We start from the raw sequence: 20,634 nt of genomic DNA on the forward strand, positions 1-20,634 counted from the left end.
TCAGTTCAGGATTTCAGTTAATCAGTCATGTAACATGCTTAATCATAGATTAACACTAATCAGTGGTGAGGGTTGTCACAGAAGAGGAAGCCCATTTCTTAAGCAGTGAAGAATGGAGACAGCCATATATTGACTATCTTGGAAACGGCACACTGCCTGAGAACAAAGTCGGTGCAATCAGAGTTAAGAGGCGGACCCTCCATTTCTTCCTTAACCAAGGCAAGCTGTACCGAAGAAACTTTGAAGGGGAACCTTTGGCGTGTTTATCAAAAGATGAGGCAAACAAAGTACTGAGGAAAGCTCACAAGGTAAAGCACCAAAGAGGGCAGCGACTATACAGACACCTTATCCACCTCGGCAACTATTGGCCGACGATGGAAGAAGATGCTAAAAATGTCACAACCCCAAACCGCCCCTAGTAGTTTGGTGCCGTGATGGCCAGTAATCCGAGATTACCGAAGGCCATCTTTCTAAAATTTAACTCAATCAGAGTATAATATACGGGGCTCACAAATGCGGAAGCAATAAATCAAAATACAAGTGGTCCATAAGAGCTGTGCATAGATCAAATGTAATGACATACATGACATAGTTTCTCATTCGGTTGATAATAAACGAAATACATATCAGAATCTTGATCAAAAGGCTTCTAAAGCCGACATGTGCAATTACAATGATTACAAGCCAAAGAAGCATAATCTTCAAGATTCGCCGACGTAAATACAAATTTTCCGACATAGAACAAGTCAAGCCGACATGACAAGAATCCAAAACAAGCTTTGCAAAACACATCTAGGCGTCGCCGCCGTCCTGCTCATCACCTACATATATATAGAGAGGGTGAGCTTGGATACTCAGTTAATGGTACTAGTAATAAAGGTTTTTGCATGAATATAGCCGAAGTCTTTCAAAACGAAACATGCCAAAAACCATACGAATATTAGCCGAGGTCCTTTCAGAGCAAAACACATCAAAACTTTATCAAAACAAGAGATGAACCGTATTCATCTATCAAGTCTTACAGGTCTCAAGGGATGCTTACTGGCATCGGCAAAACACACATCAAGCTTTCCGAACAAACAAAATCCACGCGGTGAACCGTTAGTGGCAGAACAAAGACTGCACGATCCGTAATCGATTAGTCAAAGGTACTGCGAAAGTTTATGGTCCTCCAGCACAAGGGACTTGTGTTACTTAAGCCCGTAGCTCCTTTTAACACGATGGTCTTGTGTTACTTAGGCCCGTAACCCGCTTTAACACGATAGTCTTGTGTTACTTAGGCCCGTAGCCCGCTTTAACACGATAGTCTTTCCAAGGAAGGACCGTATCCTTTTATACTTAGTGCTGCGAAAGTTTAGAGTCCTCCAGCACAACGGACTTTTCAAGGATGACATCAAAACAAAGCTTATACTTGATACATCAAAACAGAGCTATTCATTCATGCTTAGCAAATACGTGCGTCAAAACAAAGCAAAGCAAGATTTATCAAAACAGTTTAACATAGCTTTATTAAAAATACCACTCACATAGATCTTCTCGGGGGTAGGCTCAAAGCAAAGATCAAGGACCTACAATCACATGGCAATCACATTCTCAAAACAAGCATTAAATGCATGCAAATGATCCCGGCATTCTCACCAGATCCAAGTCAATTGCAAAGCAAAACATGCTGGGAGTTTAAACACTGCTCCCGTCTCATGAAAACACACTGGGTACTAACCAGGTCTTTGCCGAGGTCCTACACCTCCTTGCCGAGGTGTGGTCCCGATGGCCTCATTCAAAAGCAAAGTCGGGAAGACCTGGGTTTCCCTTTGAAGAACATGAAGAGCATGAGGAACATGATCATGAGAAAGATGAATGCAAGATCATAACTTGTTACAAAAATCTGAGATTTCATGCCATGAGTTCAAAACATGGACCTGGGTACCCATACAAGAAGGTCATGCAAGAACAAACACAAAACATGGTTCTTGTTCCAAATTTTCGGATCAAAACGAGACTTTCTTCAAGAACACATGAAAACCATTTTCTCTTTCCAAAACCAACTTCAAATCGATGCATGACATGCAAAACAAATTCGATCATGCAATGCAGCTAGATGATCAACGACAACAACCAGCGTAGATTAAGATTCTTACCTCAAAGCTCGAATCTAACGGTTCAAACCTCGAAAATCAAGCTTGGAAGATCTATTCTCACTCAAGAATTCTACTCCCTCCTCTAGAGTTTATCTCTCTAAAGACAAAGATTTGAGACCAAATGATTTGTTTCTAGGTCTGCTGGCTGTCTTAACACTCAGCTCGGACACGTGGCGCTACCGGGTTGGTTCAACTCAAAAAGGTGATTGAATGATAAGACAAGTCTCTGACAAAGCGTATGCAGCAAGCTAAGGCAAGACACAACGGCAAGTAATGACGTCGGCTAAAGTCAAAGCTTCGACAATAGGGTAACAAAGACATCGGCTAGGGAGGACGACACTTGACTAAGCTGTGCCACACCTGCCCAAGGACAAAGGTCACTAAGTGCAAAACATCTCGGCCTAGATGATACACTCCTCGGCCTTGGTTCCGAGCACCTCGGCCCAGATAGTGACATCTCGGCAAACATGCCCGGGGTGAAGATGGGGGTCGACCAAGTGGTTCCAAAACAGTTCTAAGTACAAAGGTTCAGAGGTGAACTAAGCTCAAGATGACCTCGGCTACACACCAAGCAAGGAACAAAATCATGCAAGCAACAACTTTAAACAAAACAAGGCAAGACAAAACTTGCAAAACAACATAACAAGACAAGATCATGCATGAATGTATGCAAGTACGATAAGAGTAAGGTGAGGGTTGCTACAAAAAATTTTGTGAAAAAGATGTCAATCTTGTCAAAAGTTTGGGAACTTGATACATGCACCGGCAGTTGAGCTACACAACATCAAGACCCTTACCCGTTTCATACTTGGGGATTTGACTTGGTGGGTCCTATAGCGCAACAATCCAAAAGCCACAAATTAATACTTGCAGCGACTGAAGTTAGCACCAAGTAGGTAGAGGCCATACCAATGAGGAAAGCAGACGGAGCAGGAGTGGCCAACTTCATCAAGGAAAACATCATCTGTAGGTTTGACATACCCAAAGTGATGTTGTCTGATAATGGAACTCCCTTTGTAAATCGCCATGTGGGAAAGTTGCTGGACGACTATCAAAATAAAGCACCACAAGTTTACTCCATACTATCCTCAAGGGAACGGACAAGCTGAGGCAACCAACAAAACCCTCATCCGAATACCGTGTAAAATGATGGACGAAACAGGGGGCACATGGTCTGAACAACTCCCTGTAGAACTCTGAGTATACAGAACGTCAAGAAGGAAGCCAACCCAGGCAACCCCATTTTCCCTAGTGTATGGGTCTGAAGCTGTGTTACTAGTTGAGTTGGCAGTACCCTCAGCAAGAATGGCTATGTCGGCACACTTAGTTCCAGACAACAGAAGGAACAACATAGAGATAGCCGAAGAAAGAAGAGATCGAGCCTCGTGGACAATGGAAAAGTATCATCAGTCCATAGTCCGTGCCTACAATCAGTCTATTCAACACAGGGAGTTCAAAGTGGAGGACTTGGTATGGAAGTCGGTGGACGCAATCATGCGAGGGCAATCAATCTCCAAGTTCTCACTAAGATGGGAAGGCCCTTACAAAGTTGCTGAGGCAAGCAGCAATGGATATTACAAGTTAACAAGAGCAGATGACGGGTTCAGAACTAGCCTTATCAATGCTAAGTATGTAAAGGAATACTTTCCTTAATTTCTTTTGTCTAGAAAAGAGTTATAGGTTTCTCTTGTTAATATTTTCAAAGCAAAGTGTAAAGAAAGTGTCATACACTTAGTAAACTTATTACTCTTGTAAACACTTAGTTACAGTAAAATCCTGTCCATGGCAAAAGTACTAATTGTCTTGAGAAGTTATGTAAAGACAATTAAAGGAATGCAATGAAATGAAATTCAACTACTTAATACTTAATATCTTTGTTTCTCATAGAAATCACGTTTCCCAAACACATGATTACAATATTCAAAGGAAAAGATAAGAAAGAAAAAGATAGCAAGAGTACCCAAAAAAAAAAAAAAAAAGAGGAGAAAAAACCATAATGAGGTCACAATACATCAAATTAAATCCTACACTAGGGAGTCCATCAGAGTCACATCCATCAGAGTCATATCCATCAGAGTCACATCCATCAGAGTCACATCCCGAGGCAACTGAGCAACAAGAGCGGAGTCTTTTTCCTTGAACCGATCTAGGTTCTGACGGTACTGCTCTAAGGCATCCTCATGGTTTTTGATGGTCTCTTCCAAGGAGGCAATTATGGCCACATTATTCGCGTGCTCGAGAAAACTATCAATTGTTTGGAGCCTAGTCCTCATCCACGATAAGTCCAAACCATTTCTCTCAAAACCACTAAGATTTTCCTTGACATTTTCTATAAATTTGCTGGAAGTGGTCAAGACCTTCTTCGTAGCGAGGTCGCAAATGAAATTGGCAAAGGACTCCAACAGCGCTGTTTGCACTATTGGGCCTGGTACGTTGAAAGCGGTGAAGGTGCTAGGGTGCAATTCTTGGATACGGATAAGGGTGGGAGTAACTTCAGCGGAGACCCAATAGCTCAGAAAAGATACTTTCGCTGAAGACTGCGAAGACTCTCTCATATCACCACTAGCTTGAGTCAAGGGAGGGAGACTTGCAGAGCAACTAGAAGTCTGACGGTGGCGCACCTCCCCTGAAGACGACTGCCCAGCAACGTTGGAGTGAGCAGATATCGGGTTGTGGCCAGGTGAACTGAGCTCGCGGGATAGGAGAAAATTTACAGCATCACCCTGTTGTTTCAAACAAATATCATCTATGTCGTTGTCTCCAACATTTAAATCTGGTAAAATAGTAGTGTCCATTCCTGTATAAAAGTCTTGTGATATCCCAAGATTAGCTGGCACCTCAGGAAAGTGAGTGGGGTATAGATCAGCAAGCTTCTCAAAAGTTGCTGAGGCAACTGGGTCAGAAGTGCCAGCGGCAGTAGTGGCATTAGGAGTGGCCAAGTTAGTAGTTACTTCTGTAAGTTGAACCAAATTTGGGGGACCCACGTCAGAAGTAGCCGCCACATCTTCACCCCCCTCTACAACTGGGATACTAGAAATGATGGTTTGCTGAACTAGTGGAGACTTAGTGTATTGAGAAAAATTCCAAGATCCAGCTTTCATTGGGAGTGGCTCAACTTCAAGTGGCGTTTTTGCCGCATGCTTTTCTCTCGGGATTTCAGGAACAAAATCTTCCCCACCAATGGAGGAATGGTTGGAGTGAATGGAGTCAACAGGGTTTGGAGCCTTAACACCCTCAACAATCATACCACCCTCTATAACTTTCGCAACATGAGGGACTTGTTCATTTTCAGTAGGAGGGATATCATGACCTTTTTCCACATCTTCAGCCTCAGCAGTTGGCTCGGCCTCAGCCATTGTCTCAGCCTCAATCACTTGCTCAGCCTCAACACTTGATTTTTCTTCAATATTCGGGGGTACCCATCTGGAGGTCTTAAGTCTGCCAATACTTGAGACGATAGGGAGGTTGTCGTCGTTGTCGTTGTCTGAATCTGAAGAGTGTCCGATGGCAGTTGAGGGACCCCCGGGGCCCGAAGGTGGTATGGCCGAAGAAGTGCCACGTCCTGAGACTAGTAGGCCCTGAGAAGCAAAGAAATAGTGCAACTATTAAAATAAAGATAATATATATATGAGCGCAGAATATGTACGAAGTGTTGGTACCTTCCGAAATCTTTTTTTAGTTGGCGAGGCACAAGCCTCAGCAACTGATGCCTCCGTCTGCTGGATTGCCTTTAGTCGGGAGCGGGTCATACGCTCTGTTGTACCGACTTGTAGAGGTTCAACAAACACCACCCCAAAAGGACGAGGCTCATCTACAGTAGGCAAAGACAAAAGTTTAAAGAGGCAAAACAGTTTGGTCTGTTTTCCCCGACCAAAAGGGAGACGAAGAGATAAGTTAGGTTGTGAAATGATCATACAAGTGTCAATGATAACGTGTTAAATTTAGGCTTTGTTTAGTAGAGCTCTCTAAACGTAATTCTACTCTTACATTTGATTGTGGTGTTTGGTTCGCGTTTTGAAAAATTGATTTCATACTCACTTTTTAAAACATGCTTACCCAGTCATCCCTCCGGATATCTGGCTGGTCGTCCGGCCGGTTGACTGGAATAATGTTCGTTTTTTTTTTTTTTTTTTTTTGCACCTATTATTTTTATATTTTAAATAAAAAATATTTTGAGAATTTTTTTAGATTTTTTTAATGAGTTTTGAATAAAATTTTGAATTGTGTGTTTGGTTACAAATTATAAATTTTTTAATCAATTATTATGTCATATCACTCAATTCAAACTCAATTAAAAACTTTTTTCAAAACTCATAACCAAATAAATTTTTCATACTCAAATAATAATTCTAAAACTTATAAACTTAAAATATAAATCTATGCTGAAATAATAATTTTAAAGCTCTATCACGCAACCTTAATTTTTCTTTTTTTCTTTTCCCAATCATATATCAAAATTAAACAATTCCTTATCAATTATCATCAAAAAAAATTGTGTTTGAAAAAGAAAACAAAAAAAGAAATGATATGATTCGATTCGATTGGAATAGAAACAAAACAAGGAAGTACCTTTCTTGCGTTTGGCACGGCGATGGGAGGAAGAGGGGGCGTGAGCAGCGTCGTCTGAGAGGTAACCATCGGGCAGGTAAAGCGGGTCATGAATCGGGTCGAAGGAAGGAGAGCTGGGATTGGGTGAAGCAGCGGCGGAGGCGGAGGAAGAAGAATGATACTGAGCAGAGAGGTTCCCCATATTGGCACTCTTCTCGCCATCTGCGAGTTGAACCCCAAACAGCTTCACACCACCACTTCCTCCTCCTCTGGAGGGGCATGTTCGAGAGTTGTGACCGTCGTTGGCACATTGAGAGCACCGCCGAGTCATGGCCCAAACTCAAACGGTGTGTATAGTCTCTAATAATATGTAACAAGTTTTGTGTAAGAGAGTTTTTGTGGAGAAGACTTGCTAAGAGAAAGTCTTCGTCGGCTGGGGGTGTGAGTGAGGAGTCGTCCTGGCAACTTTGATAAAAAGTTAGGTCGGTAGATTAAAAAGTTAGGTCGGTAGAGTTTTGTAAATATGATTTGAGAGTATGAGTTGTATTTTGAGTTTGTGAGTTTTAAAATTATGATTTCAGTGTGAAAAATTTGTTTGGTGAAAGAGTTTTGAATTGAATGGGAAATTTTTGATGTGACATATGATATTTGATATAAAAACTTACAACTTATAATCAAACATCTAACTCAAAATTTTATTAAAGCACATAAAAAAATTTAAAAATTCAGAAAATATTTTTTTCAAATATATAAAAATTAACATATGTCAGTTGTAAAAAAAAATATATATTGTTCCAGTCAACTGGCCGAAGGATCGATGGGACATCTAGTTAGGCCAAATTTAAAAAAAAAATTGAAAAACGTGCCTAAAACAGAGTTTTCTGTAGAGTTTTGAAAACGTGATTTGAGAATCACAACCAAACATCATATTTGAATATAGGTAGAATCATTGTTTGGAAACACAACCAAACACAGTCTAGTTGTTTTGATTTTCTAATTTTTTTACAAAAAAAAACTTTTTTAATTAAAAAAAAACTAAAAAACCACAAAAAAAAAAATAAATCAAAAAATAACTTTTTTTACTAACTTTTTAAAACACCACCGGGTGCATGTGCGTTTTTTGAGGATTCTTAGGAAGGAAGGAAAGAAGATATTATACGAGTAAGGAAAGAGGACGAAATTAGGGGACTGGATTTTCAGATTAATTACCAAATTAACGGAAGGCGAACGCGGTGGTTCGTTGGCTGGTATTGGATTGGATTAGATTTGTATAATTTTTTTTTTTTTTATTTATCAGAATTAGATTTGTATGAATTCGAACGACTGCTTTTTGACTCGTCTCATTTGGGAAGTGGATTTTGAGTTAAAAGTTAATTTTTAGTTTTTTAACTTATTTTGAATCTTATTATTTTTTATATGTTCTTTTAAAAAAAAGTTTAAAAAAATTAAAAAATTAATTTTTAATTATCTTTTCAAAATATCTCTAAAGATGCATTTGAGAAAAAGTTATTTTATTTATAATTGGCATCTTAATATTTTGATTATTTTAATTTGATTAAAAAAATTATATTTAAGATGGTAATTAATTTTTTAATTGATTTGATAGTTATGACCAAAAAGAAATATTAACTTAAATATAATATTTTATTTTATTGACTATTTTATTTTATTTTATTTTTATTAATTATTTTAATATAAATTTAATTTCTTCAACAACGCCTAATTATTAACTTTATGCCTTTCTCATTATTCCTTTCTCATTGGATAGCATTCTGCTTCCGCGCCTTTGCCTAGCCTTGGATTCGCTCGCTGGCTGGGGAACTTTGGTTATGTTTGGTTTGAGTTTGGAAGATGAGTTTTAGAGATAAAAAGTGTAAAAAGTTATTTGGTTTGATTTTTTTCAAAAGATGTTTTGAAAAATTATTTTGAGAGAGAGTTTTGGAAAAAGTGATTGATTTGATGTGTATGAGAGAGAGATTTGTTTGGAAAACTTGTAAACCAAACAAGTTTTGGAAATTTTTTTTTGGAAAATTTGTTTGGTTTGATTACTTTTGAAAACTTATTTGTAGAGAATTTTTCCCAAAAATTTTTGGGAAACACAAACCAAACAAGTTTTCTTTTTTTTCTTATCCTTCTCTTAGCAATCGTCTCATCTGTTCGGTTTCCCACACACGGCAATTTATTTTATTGTTTGATAAATTATAAATACATAGTTAGGTGTTTTATTTTTTTAATTTAATTTTATTAAATAAAATTTTTTGATAAGTGTGGAGACATAATTTTTGAATGACGACAGGTTGCCGAGATGTCACCGAAGTACTAGCTGGGGTGCCACGTGTCCTGGTCATGATGCCGAGATAATCTCGGCTAGGCCGAGGTTATCTGCGAAGATACCAGAATCCGGGATAAGCGGATAAGGGACAAAAGTCCTAAAATGGGAGAAGATTTCAGTTTAAGTAAAGATAAAACTCTTAGAGAGTTTATCCTAATCCTACTGGGAGTCCAAAATTAACAGTAATCCTAAATCCATTAGAGCTAGGCTTCTATTGGGACTAAGATTGTGTTGGCTATAAAATGGAGGCACCCCCATGGGTTTAAGGTATGTCTTTTATGCTCTGTCTAGTGAGTTAAGCACGATTGGTTATTTTTGAGAGATATTTTACTGACTTGATCGTCGGAGTACCCCAGGTGGACAAACCACCGCGGGATTCTTATCTTTCTGTGACAGGTTGTTTAGGCTTACTCTATTCTGCCGGTGTTCTACAGCTGAGTACTAGTTTGGCAGTGTGGTCGGAAATTGACACACACAATTTGGCGCCGTCTGTGGGAATGAAAGGAGAATAGATGGCCAACGACGGACAGAAAGAGAAGGTTGGGGACGACACCCTTACTGAGAGTGGGAAACATATTGACCTTGACGTTGAAGAAGACAACTGCAACGAAGAGACTCGTGATAAGAATCACGGAGGAAAAGACGTCGGCCAGGAGGACGGCGTACCAAAGAAATCGGATCGGAGCGGGTATTATAATGAGGACGACCTCCAGGTATGGAAAGATAGATGCCTGCGGAGGGACGACAAGATGAAGGAAATGACGGACAAATTGGCAAACCTTCAAATTGTCGTCAATTTCCTAATGCAGAACAACGTCATGCAGCCACCGTTTCTGCTACAAGATACGCCGATTCCAGCGGCCAAGAAAGGTGCCCAGAAAGGGGGGCAGAAAACGGTTCCTGCAGTCCCTCAGCATGGCAGGACCAAGGGACATTCTCACTGGCCTTTGCGGGAGGTCGAGCATGGAGAATCCCAAAAGACACGATCTCGGCCTAGATGATTAGGTTCGAGAAGAGAAGAGCTCAGCCTAAAGTGAGCAGATCCCAGATTCCAGAAGACAAGATCTCAGCCTAGATGATTAAGTCCGAGAAGAGAAAAGCTCAGCCTAAGTTAAAGACTTTTTATATAAGGTCCACAAAGGAGTAGGTGGAAGCCATGCGGAGGGTTGGAGAATGATGCTTGGGAGTTGGAATTTTCAAGCCAAAATCGATTTAACACTTGTTGAAATTGAAATTTACAAGTTGAAGTTAAACCGAGGTCGTGTTTAACACTTGTTGAAATTGAAATTTACAAGTTGAAGTTAAACCGATGACATGTTTAACACTTGTTGAAATTTGAGAAAAATTTACAAGTTGAAGTTAAACCGAGGACATGTTTAACACTTGTTGAAATTTTAAAAATTTACAAGTTGAAGTTAAACCGAGGTCATGTATAACACCTGTTGAAATTTTAAAAATTTACAAGTTGAAGTTAAACCGGGGTCATGATTAAAGGAAGGAATGATATAGGTTCCATCACCTCAGGATGCCGAGGTAATAGAACCTAGGGGGCAGTTGTGGGGACATAATTTTTGAATGACGACACGTGGCCGAGATGTCACCGAAGTGCCAGCCGGGGTGCCACGTGTCCTGGTCATGATGTCGAGATAATCTCGGCTAAGCCGAGGTTATCTGCGAAGATACCAGAATCCGGGATAAGCGGATAAGGGACAAGAGTCCTAGAATAGGAGAAGACTTCAGTTTAGGTAAAGATAAAACTCTTAGAGAGTTTATCCTAATCCTACTGGGAGTCCAAGATTAGCAGTAATCCTAAGTCCATTAGAGCTAGGCTTCTATTGGGACTAGGATTGTGTTGGCTACAAAAGGGAGGCACCCCCATAGGTCTAAGATGTGTCTTTTATACTCTGTCTAGTGAGTTAAGCACTGTTGGTTATCTTTGAGAGATATTTTACTGACTTGATCGTCGGAGTGCCCCAGGTGGACGAACCACCGCGAGATTCTTATCTTTCTGTGACAGGTTATTCGGGCTTAATCTATTCTGTCGGTGTTCTACAGCTGAGTACTAGTTTGGCAGTGTGGTCGGAAATTGACACACACAATAAGAAATATTTGTAATTTTTGAAATTACAATAGACAATTCATATTTTAATCATTGTTGAAGAGGTGTATTTATAATTTATCTTCTCTTCTTTTTTTTTGTGCTTATTTTTCTTTTAATTCGAAAGGGGTATTTGGAAATTAGATTTTTAATAATTTTTTACTTTTTAAAAAAAGATGTGTAAAAAAGAAATCCAAAAGGTGAATTGATTTTTTGTAATGATTTTTGATATATCTATATAATAAAGAAAAATGGTTTTTGAAAATATATAAAATGTATCAGAGATACATTTAGTTTTAAAGGCTCAGATCAATTCTGATTAAAATCAATGGTTTAGATGATGCTTTGACTCCCGCCCAAACACTCTGTGCTTTCTCCCTCTCCCACATATCCACGTCTCCTCCCCATTCTCTCTTTATCTCTCTCTCATTCTCTATTCTTCTTCTTTCCTACCCTTCTTCTTTGTTCTACCTCTCGAACTTTGCCTCGATTTCTGCCTCTCCCCCATTCTCTCCAGTGGCTTCAAGTCGCAACCCTCCCACTCATTTTTTTTCTCGCTTCAGTGTTTTGGTTTTGTTGGATCCTTTCTGAAGGCTAGGGTTTTGAGAACTGCAAAACTGTGCTTTGATTGGGTCACCGAGTTGGCTCCTCTGTTCCCTACCACCAACTTCACCACCACCACAGCCACTGTCACCATCATCAACTTCCTCGAATTCTATATCGACACCGCTGTCTTCTCTTTCTCTCTCTACTTCAAACCCCCATAGGAGCTCTCCGGTACCTCTCTCCCTCTCTCTCTTTCTCTCTATGCTTCAAGTTTTATGTTTTTGTTTATCATCATTTCTGTTTCTGGTATATATATGTGTTAAGCTTTATTTTGTGGTTCATGTTTTATTGTTTGGTGGTTGCCTAATTATAACTATGGCAAAAATTATTGGTTTTTTTTTTTTATTGTGTGCAGAGGGTTTGAAGAAAACAGTGACAAGAATCAACATTGATTGCCGAACTGGCAAGGTTGTTTCTCTTTTTGATTATTTGTTTTTTGGGTTTTAATTTTTACGGATTGATTAATAACATATTTTGTATAAGCTAAATTCTTTATGTATAGTTAGTATAGAGTATGTGTGTGTTCAAATTGTAAGATGGGTTTTTATATTTGGTTAAACCTTCTGGAGAGTAATTGAGTAAAAAAAAGAAGAGTAATTGAGTAATTGAGGAAATCACTGACTGGTTTCAGGTAACAATTGGTTTAGTTTTGAGTTTTTGAATTCTGCTTTGAAGCTCTTACGAGTTTGATTATCTTTACAATCTTCTCTTTGTTCTTTTTCTTTTTTTGTCCTTTTTATTGCCTGAGTTATTGGTTTTTTTTTTTTTTTTGAAATTTGTGTAGAGGATTTGAAGAGAACAGTTACAAGAAATAACACTTATTGCCAAACTTGCAAGGTTGTTTCTCTTTTTGATTATTTGTTTTTTGGGTTTTAATTTTTATTGATTGATTAATAACAGATTTTGTATAAGCTAATTTTTTTTATTAATAGTTAGTATAGAGTATGTGTGTGTTCAAATTGTGAGATGGGTTTTTATATTTGGTTAAACATTATGGAGAGTAATTGAGTAAAAAAAAAAAGAAAAGAAGAGTAATTGAGGGAATTACCTCTCTCTCTCTCTCTCTCTCTCTCATGCAATACTTCAATTGTGTAAAATTGTGTATAATCATTCAACACCAAACCTGAGGCTTCAAGGTTTGATTGTTTATCTGTGTTTAAAATGGATATGAGGCAATTGAATTTGGGCTTTTCAATCTGTGTAAACTATTGAGACAATTGAATTTGGGGTTTTATTTCCTATTTTTGTTAGAATACTTATACATTTGTATGTGTATGATTTTCATGGCTCTCATTTCCCAGATTTCTTTGTTCCAGCCACAACCACATCATTGTTGTACCGCTGATTTTCATGGATCTCTTTTCCCAGATTTCTTTGTTCCAGCCACAACCACATCATCGCTATACCACTATTCAAAGGTAACTTGATTTCTCTTTCTCTCATTTTCTCCATTTCTCCGTTTGAGTAATTAAGTAATTGAATAATTAAAGTTCGCTGATTTTCTTTGTTCAATCTCATGATTTTGCTGTTTGAAGTGTTGGTATAGGGTTCGCTGACTTCTTAGTTGAATTTTTCTATAAATTTCAATGCTTTATTATATAGATTTTCTGAATTTTCTATAAATTGGTGTATTCACTCCTTACTCTTTGAAAAGAAAAGAAAAAAAAATTCTTGGACTATAATGCATGTTTGTTCCATGTCTAAAGCATTCTGTTATCCATGTAGACACTACCCATGTCTTTTCACTGCCAATGCACCACTACAGCTTTGTCCACTAACCTCCATTGAAAACAATAGGTATGGTTAGCAGTTGGATTCCCATATAAATCTATATATTAAATTTTCTGAATTTTGAGTTTATTTGGGTTACTAATAAATTGGTATATTGAGTTTCATCTCTTCATTTAGGAAACCGTCGAGTTTGGTATCAAGATCACTGACATTTGTATAGCTGATTTTCTCTGTTCAATTGCTTGATTTTGCTGTGAAATTTGGCTTTCATTTCCCAAATTTCTTTGTTCTAGCCATAACCACATCATCGTTGTACCATTGTTCAAAGTTAATTTGATTTCTCTTTCTTTCCCTTTCTCCCTTTCTCCATTTGAGTAATTGAGTACTTTAGTTCGCATGTTCAAGTTTGGTATCAAGTTAGCTGATTTTCTTTGTTCAATTTCATGATTTTGCTATTTTTAGTTCACTGATTTTCTTTGTTCAACCTCATGATTTTGCTATTTGAATCTCCCTCTCTCTCTCTTTCTCTCTGTCACTCACTCATATGCAATACTTCAATTGTGTATAATTGTATATAATCGTTCAAAACCAAACCTAAGGCTTCAAGGTTTGATTGTTTATCTAGGTTTAAAATGGATATGAGGCAATTGAATTTGGGGTTTTCAATCTATGTAAACTATTGAGGCAATTGAATTTGGGGTTCTATTTCCTGTTTTTATTAGAATACTTTATTATATACATTTGTATGTGTATGATTTTCATGGCTCTTCTTTCCTAAATTTCTTTGTTCCTGCCACAACCACATCATCGTTGTACCGCTGTTTAAAGGTAAATTGTTGTTTGTTTGTGGAATTGAGGTCTATAATGGTTTAAATTGATGTTTTTGTTTATCATCATTTCTGTTTCTGGTATATATATGTGTTAAGCTTTATTTTGTGGTTCATGGTTTATTGTTTGGTGGTTGCCTAATTACGACTAAGCAGAAATGGCAAAGAAATTGTGAAATTAGGCATTGTAGTTTCTTTCTCTCTCTGTTTTTTTTTTTTTTTTGGCTGTGTCTGTTCTTTGTGGCTGTGTCTGTTCAAACCCCAAAACAAAGGCACTTCAGTTTTATATATATATATATATATATATATATATATGCTTCAAGTTTTAGTTGGATAAATTGTTGTTTGTTGGTGGAATTGAGGTCTATAATGGTCATCATTTCTGTTTCTGGTATACATATGCGTTATTTTGTGGTTCATGGTTTATTGTTTGGTGGTTGCCTAATTAGAACTATGGCAGAAATTGCAAAGAAATTGTAAAATTGGGCATTGCAGTTTCTTCCTCTCTCTGTTTTTTTTTTTTTTTTTTTGGCTGTGTCTGTTCTTTATGGTTGTGTCTGTTCAAACCCCAAAACAGAGGAACTTCAGTTCTTTAGTTTTTTGCTTCCAAATTTGGTTCTATCTGTTAGATTTTTCTGGGTTTTGTTTTTACGCCTTGAATTTTTGGTCAATTGGTGATTATTGGGTTGCATTCCCATTCGTTGCTCTCGAACTCGGCTCGCAAGTTAAGTTTTTTTTTCTTGCTTCAGTATTTTGGTATGTTGTGTTTGTTGATTCAAACAGGTTATTTTAGGGTTTTGTTGGCTGGTTCTATTTTTTGATTAAATAGACAAATCCTTTATGAAGAGTAGAACAAATATGTGGTTCATGGTTTTTCAGCGTTGTTTGGTGGTTGCCTAATTAGAACTATGGCAGAAATTGCAAAGAAATTTTGAAATTGGGCATCGTAGTTGGGGTTGTTAGAAATTGCAAATAAATTGTGAAATTCAGCATGGTTTTTCTATTTTTCCCCCCTATTAGTTGGTGCACTTTTTTTGTTTCTATTTTTTTGAACTACATCAGTTGGCGTCGTTTGGTTTTATCAGTTGATACTCCTAATACTAATACAATTTGTTAATGCTTTGTATCTTGATATAGTGACTTATTAATGCTTCACAATTCATTGTTGAAGTAATTAACAGTTTCAATTGTGTTTTTAATCGAATTATAAGATAGGCAACATATTTATTCTATTCCCTTCCTGTAATTCAAAACAGTAGGTATGGTTTAACCAATGTGTTTTTTTAGTTTTTTTCCAGTACATATAGTTTGTTCCTTTGTATTTTCAATTGTGTTTTACATTGTTTGTTCCATTGTTTGTTTGTTCAATTTGTATTTTTTCCATTTTTAATTATGAACTTGGGATTGTTTGTTCCATTGTTTTTGGGAATGTTCCATTGTATTTTCAATATGTTGGGTTAGTTTTACTTGATAGTTAGTATAATTGCTGATGAAACAGTTATTATTTTTTTTTTCTTTTTGTGGCATAAGTTTATGTTTAGACTTTCTAAATGATGAATGGTGAACTTCAAAATAACGGATTTTAATTTCATCTCTATAAAATAGAAGTTAGTTAGGAAAGAGAATAGTTCAAATTTGGACAATTGTTGTGCTTCGATTTTAATACTCTTCATGTTGCTATGGCTGATTTTAATTTTATCATTTTAATGTGATTTTTGAAATACATCATTAATGAGTCTAAAATTATATAACCAAACATTTCCAGGTTGAAGTACAATAGTTATGGACAATATCACTATTTTCGGTCAAGTAAGTGTTTTTTTTTTTTCCCCCATATAAATTTAAGTACATCTCTTATAATGTCAGGCCTATTTATTTATTTTCAACATATCATATCTAATTTTCTTCTAATAAATGTTTTTTTCCTCATACTTTATAGGTGGATGGAGACTTGCACCGAACCGTAATATCAAGAAAGAAATGATTTTTTTCTTATTTATGTGTACAAAGTTTTATTTATCACTCTAAAGTTTTTGTATATATATACATTCAATTTCTTCAAGAAAGAAATGTTAATGTTGTTGTCCGCGATGAGCGTGACCTTATTACTATTCGCATTCGTGAGGTAAGCCTAAAAGTAACTTATATTCACATGTATTTTCTTATCATTGTATAAATAATTTATAAATATATTCTACTTATTTTTTATAGGCAACGGCAAAGGAAAAACACAAAGCAATATCAAAAGAGACAGAAAAGCTATCCCTTTTGGCAAAGGAAAGTAACATACAAATCCCGTAGTATGGTTTTTCAACATTTTTAAAAAGTTTATTTTTCGAATATTTTTTAAATTTTTGTTTTTATACAGATTTTTTAAAGAATTGCATAGTGTCATATACTCTTTTTTATGTACATTTTGATAAGTTATTGTTTTTAAAATATTTATTCAAGTCTTTTGACTGATTGTGAAATATTTTTCTAAACCATTTAAAGTAAGCATTTGTACAACATGTTAATGCATTTGTCTTAATAGTAATTTGAACACATGCTGCACTTACAACATATCATAATAAGAATATAAGAGAAAACGAAAAATGAAAGGAAGTTTTTATTTTTTGAAGACATGTTATTAACATATCTTTTGTAAAGCATACATATTTTGGAATGCTTTAACTCACTTTTTGTAAAGTTTTAACCCACTCTTTTAGTGTATGTAGTTATAATTTGATTGGCAGTAATAGCACTAACTAGTGTGTATTTTAATACTATTTTTTTAGACTGCATAACCCTGGCTGGTGTGCATTACTTGATATTTATTTATTTATTTTTATATATTTGATTTATTTGGGATTGTAGAGTGCAGGCTGGTATGCATTGCTTGATGTTTCATTTTCAATTTAATTTGTTGAGATTGCAAAGTACTTATTGATCTCCTTTATGCTTTATGTTTACAATTTTTTTTACTTGCACTGATATTTTGATTTGCAATATTGGTGAACAATATAAATCTTATATGTATGTTTCTTAATTTACATTAAGGTTGGGGTGAGTTGTTATTTTATTTGAGTTTTGTAGAGCGTGTAATACAAGAAAAATTGTTACAAGTTCTCTAAGAAGAAAAATATTTCAATATATTTTTTCTAGTATCGTTATTTATACCGTGCCTAACATTATTTTATTTAATTTATATCGTGCCTTTAGGCACGAGCATACACTAGTATATATATATATATATAGAAAAATGCTATAGGTCCCAAATTTTCTACTAAATGAATGACCAAATGTCTCACACCTATGTGTGAGATTTGGTATAAAATTTTGTATCCCTGGCATTACCCATATATATATATATATGAGAGGGGAATTTGGGTCGAACAAATGGGCCGAGCAAAATCCAATTTGGGCCGAACTCTTGACATTATTATTAGGCTAGAAAGACACCCAGGTGTTGGGCTGAGATGTCTAACCAGTTCGGACTAAGGGTGGAGCTCGGTCAAGCGGTAGCCTAGCTTTCGGCTGAGCTAAAGAGCTAGGCGGAATTTGCTTGGATAAAAAAAAAATGGCCAAGTAGAGAAATGATCAAGATCGATGACTTCGCCACGAGCGGGCTAACTATGTCGGCCATGATTCGAGGCCGGGTAAGGTTGGATTGGATGAGTTCAATTAGATTGACTGAGTTGAAGGTGACCAATTGGATACCTCGGATCTAGGTCGGTTGGAAATAGCTAGTCTTAAAAAGCGGATAGGCGTGCACTAGGCTATAGACAGCTTGGTAGGAGTTGCCAAATAGCCCAATTGAAGTGCGAAAGAGGGAACCCACTATCCGTGCGCGTCAATATCGATTGGCTCTTTTGTCGATGCTGTTTGTGAGTATTGATGCATACACGTGTAGGGCGAAGAGAGGATAGTACATCCACTCGTCTAGGAAAAGACGAGCAAGGTAGTGTGAGGTCAAATTATATAAACCCTGTGGCACCTCCATGCAACAGGTCTGCGATCTTCCTTACACAAAGTTATCCTATCTTTTGTAGGGTGCTAACTTGATTGTCGAAGGGATTTTCTGGCACCACACCTATCGGGTAGCTCACCGTTGCTGTGTTTTCAGACAAAACCTTCACCTTCAAGCTTTTCTGTTCACTTTCCATGGCAAACAACGATGACGTTTTGAAGTCCGTTATCGATGGCATTACGCCAAAATTAGTCTGGCAGTGCGATGACTTAACCGCCATTCCGACAATGACTGGTTTGGAGGCCTCCATGTGAAGGCCCTCCAAAGACACACAAGACAAACATGTAAGGAGTTCTAGGTGCTCTCTAAGCCCAAAAGGATGCCGTCAATGGCGAGGGTCACACATTCAGCACCTAGATAGAAAATTGAGGAGCCAAGATGCCATCATCAAAAAGATGGTGACGGAGATGGAGGCCATGGAGCGCTAATTGAAAAGAAATAGTGTTATTAGAGTGAGAAGCCACAGTGAGCGCGTCCAGTCCCACCATTCTGGCAGTCGGAGTAGGCGGCCGACTTATTCACTTTCCATTATGAGAATTTTTAGAGCTAACAACTCCGTCACGCCGACGGAGGTGTCTCGCACTTGAGACAACATCTACCGTCCTTCACATCCGTCGACGATGTCGAGATACTTCTATTCTGATCAATTGGGAGATTTAAGAGGTGTATTAGATAACCAAGCTTGCTGGTGGGAGGCTCAGAGGGTACCAATATTACAGTGGTTGACCCCTGGAGGTCGTACCAGTAAAGAGGTCATAATGCTACCGCTGTGCCTGGCGACGCACATATCACTAGATAGAGACTTGGCGAGGCTGAGCGCCACCCTCTTCTCCATCGAGATAGAGAACATGCCGTTCCCCGCTGGTTTTCACCAGCCAAAATTCACACTCTATGACGGAAAAACTAATCTGTACATGCACGTGAACCATTTTCGACAAGTTATGGCTGGCCATAGGCGAAATGATGCACTAATGTGTCTTATTTTTCTATCGAGTTTAGGCGACTTGGGCCTAAAATGGTTCGAGAGGCTGCTGAATGAGAGTATCGATAGGTCATGCAACTTACAACCATCAATGGTGCACTTGAAGTAGAAATAGCTAAGCCACCAAGTAAAGATATGGCCTTACAAACAGTAGAACCAAGCAATAAAGAGAACGCTTGGCTCTTCAAAAATCTCAAGATCCTTCAGAATGTTGGAAGTTGTTTGTTAGAGAAATGGGGAAACTTTTCGTTGATGGCGCTTCAAACAGGTATGGTACCGGACTGGGCGTAGTTTGATCTGGCTAGATGGTTTAACCATAGAATATTCAATCACACTTGGGTTCCCAGCATCGAACAACGAGGCTGAGTACGAAGCATTGCTAGCTGGACTAAAAAGTGCACTTCGGCTAAAAGCATCAGAGCTAATGATTTACAGCAACTCCCAGCTCATTGTCAACCAAGTGTTTCAAGAATACGAGGCCAAGAATGGCATAATGGCCCAATACTAGATCCTTGTAAGGGAGGAGCTCAAGAAATCTCAAGCAATTAGAGTCGAACAAATTGGTTGTGACGGGAACAACCAGACAGATGAGTTAGCCGGTTTGGCTTCCATGGCTGACAAATCAACACCTACTTCTTTACTAATCAGATTCCTTACAAGGTGTAGTCACCCCATTTTTGACCGACCTCAAGACTTTGACGTCATCGTTTGTGTACTCGATGATTGCGCATGTTTGTGCCCGTTTTGAGTGCCCGAAGTCCTTGGCGGAACGCCTTGTATTTGAGCCTCTAAATTCTCCTTGTTTTGTGCTTGTTTTTGGACCAACCTTTGGTGCCCCTTGCCTGGAGGGAGGAAAGGCCTTGTCGGCCACTTTTGGCCCTTGTCAGCCACTTTTTCCCCTTGTCAACCACTTAAGGTGGCTGGTCGGCTAGGGAAGGTGGCCGGTCGGCCACCTAGAGTTGCCGACGGCCATTTTTCTCCTTTTTCAGATATTTTCTGTGCCAGCTGTGCCAGCTGGTGACCACTGAATGCATCAACAATCTTTTAGCTTGTTTTCCTATATAAGGGGAGGTCCCTCCCCCATTTTGAGGGTTCAGAAATTTAAGAGCAAAATTTCCCCTCTCTCTCTCTCTCTCTCTCTCTCCTTATTTTAGGCTTGAAAGTGGGAATTCTCTACATATTTGCATACAACCCCTTGACCAAACACCTCCACCTTGGAGTTGAGGTTCTTTGAGGCTTGGTTTGAGGTCTTAAGCTTGGTTTTGGCTCAGAGTTGTAGCTGTTTTGCTGCTATGCTTCAAAGGTAAACACTTACCTATTTTAAGCTTATTTTTGCACTCTACTTTGGCCACCTTTGCATGCT

This window comes from Camellia sinensis, chromosome 4 (assembly GCF_055761805.1).
Source record: "Camellia sinensis isolate YWXY chromosome 4, ASM5576180v1, whole genome shotgun sequence".
Taxonomy (NCBI): Eukaryota; Viridiplantae; Streptophyta; class Magnoliopsida; order Ericales; family Theaceae; genus Camellia; species Camellia sinensis.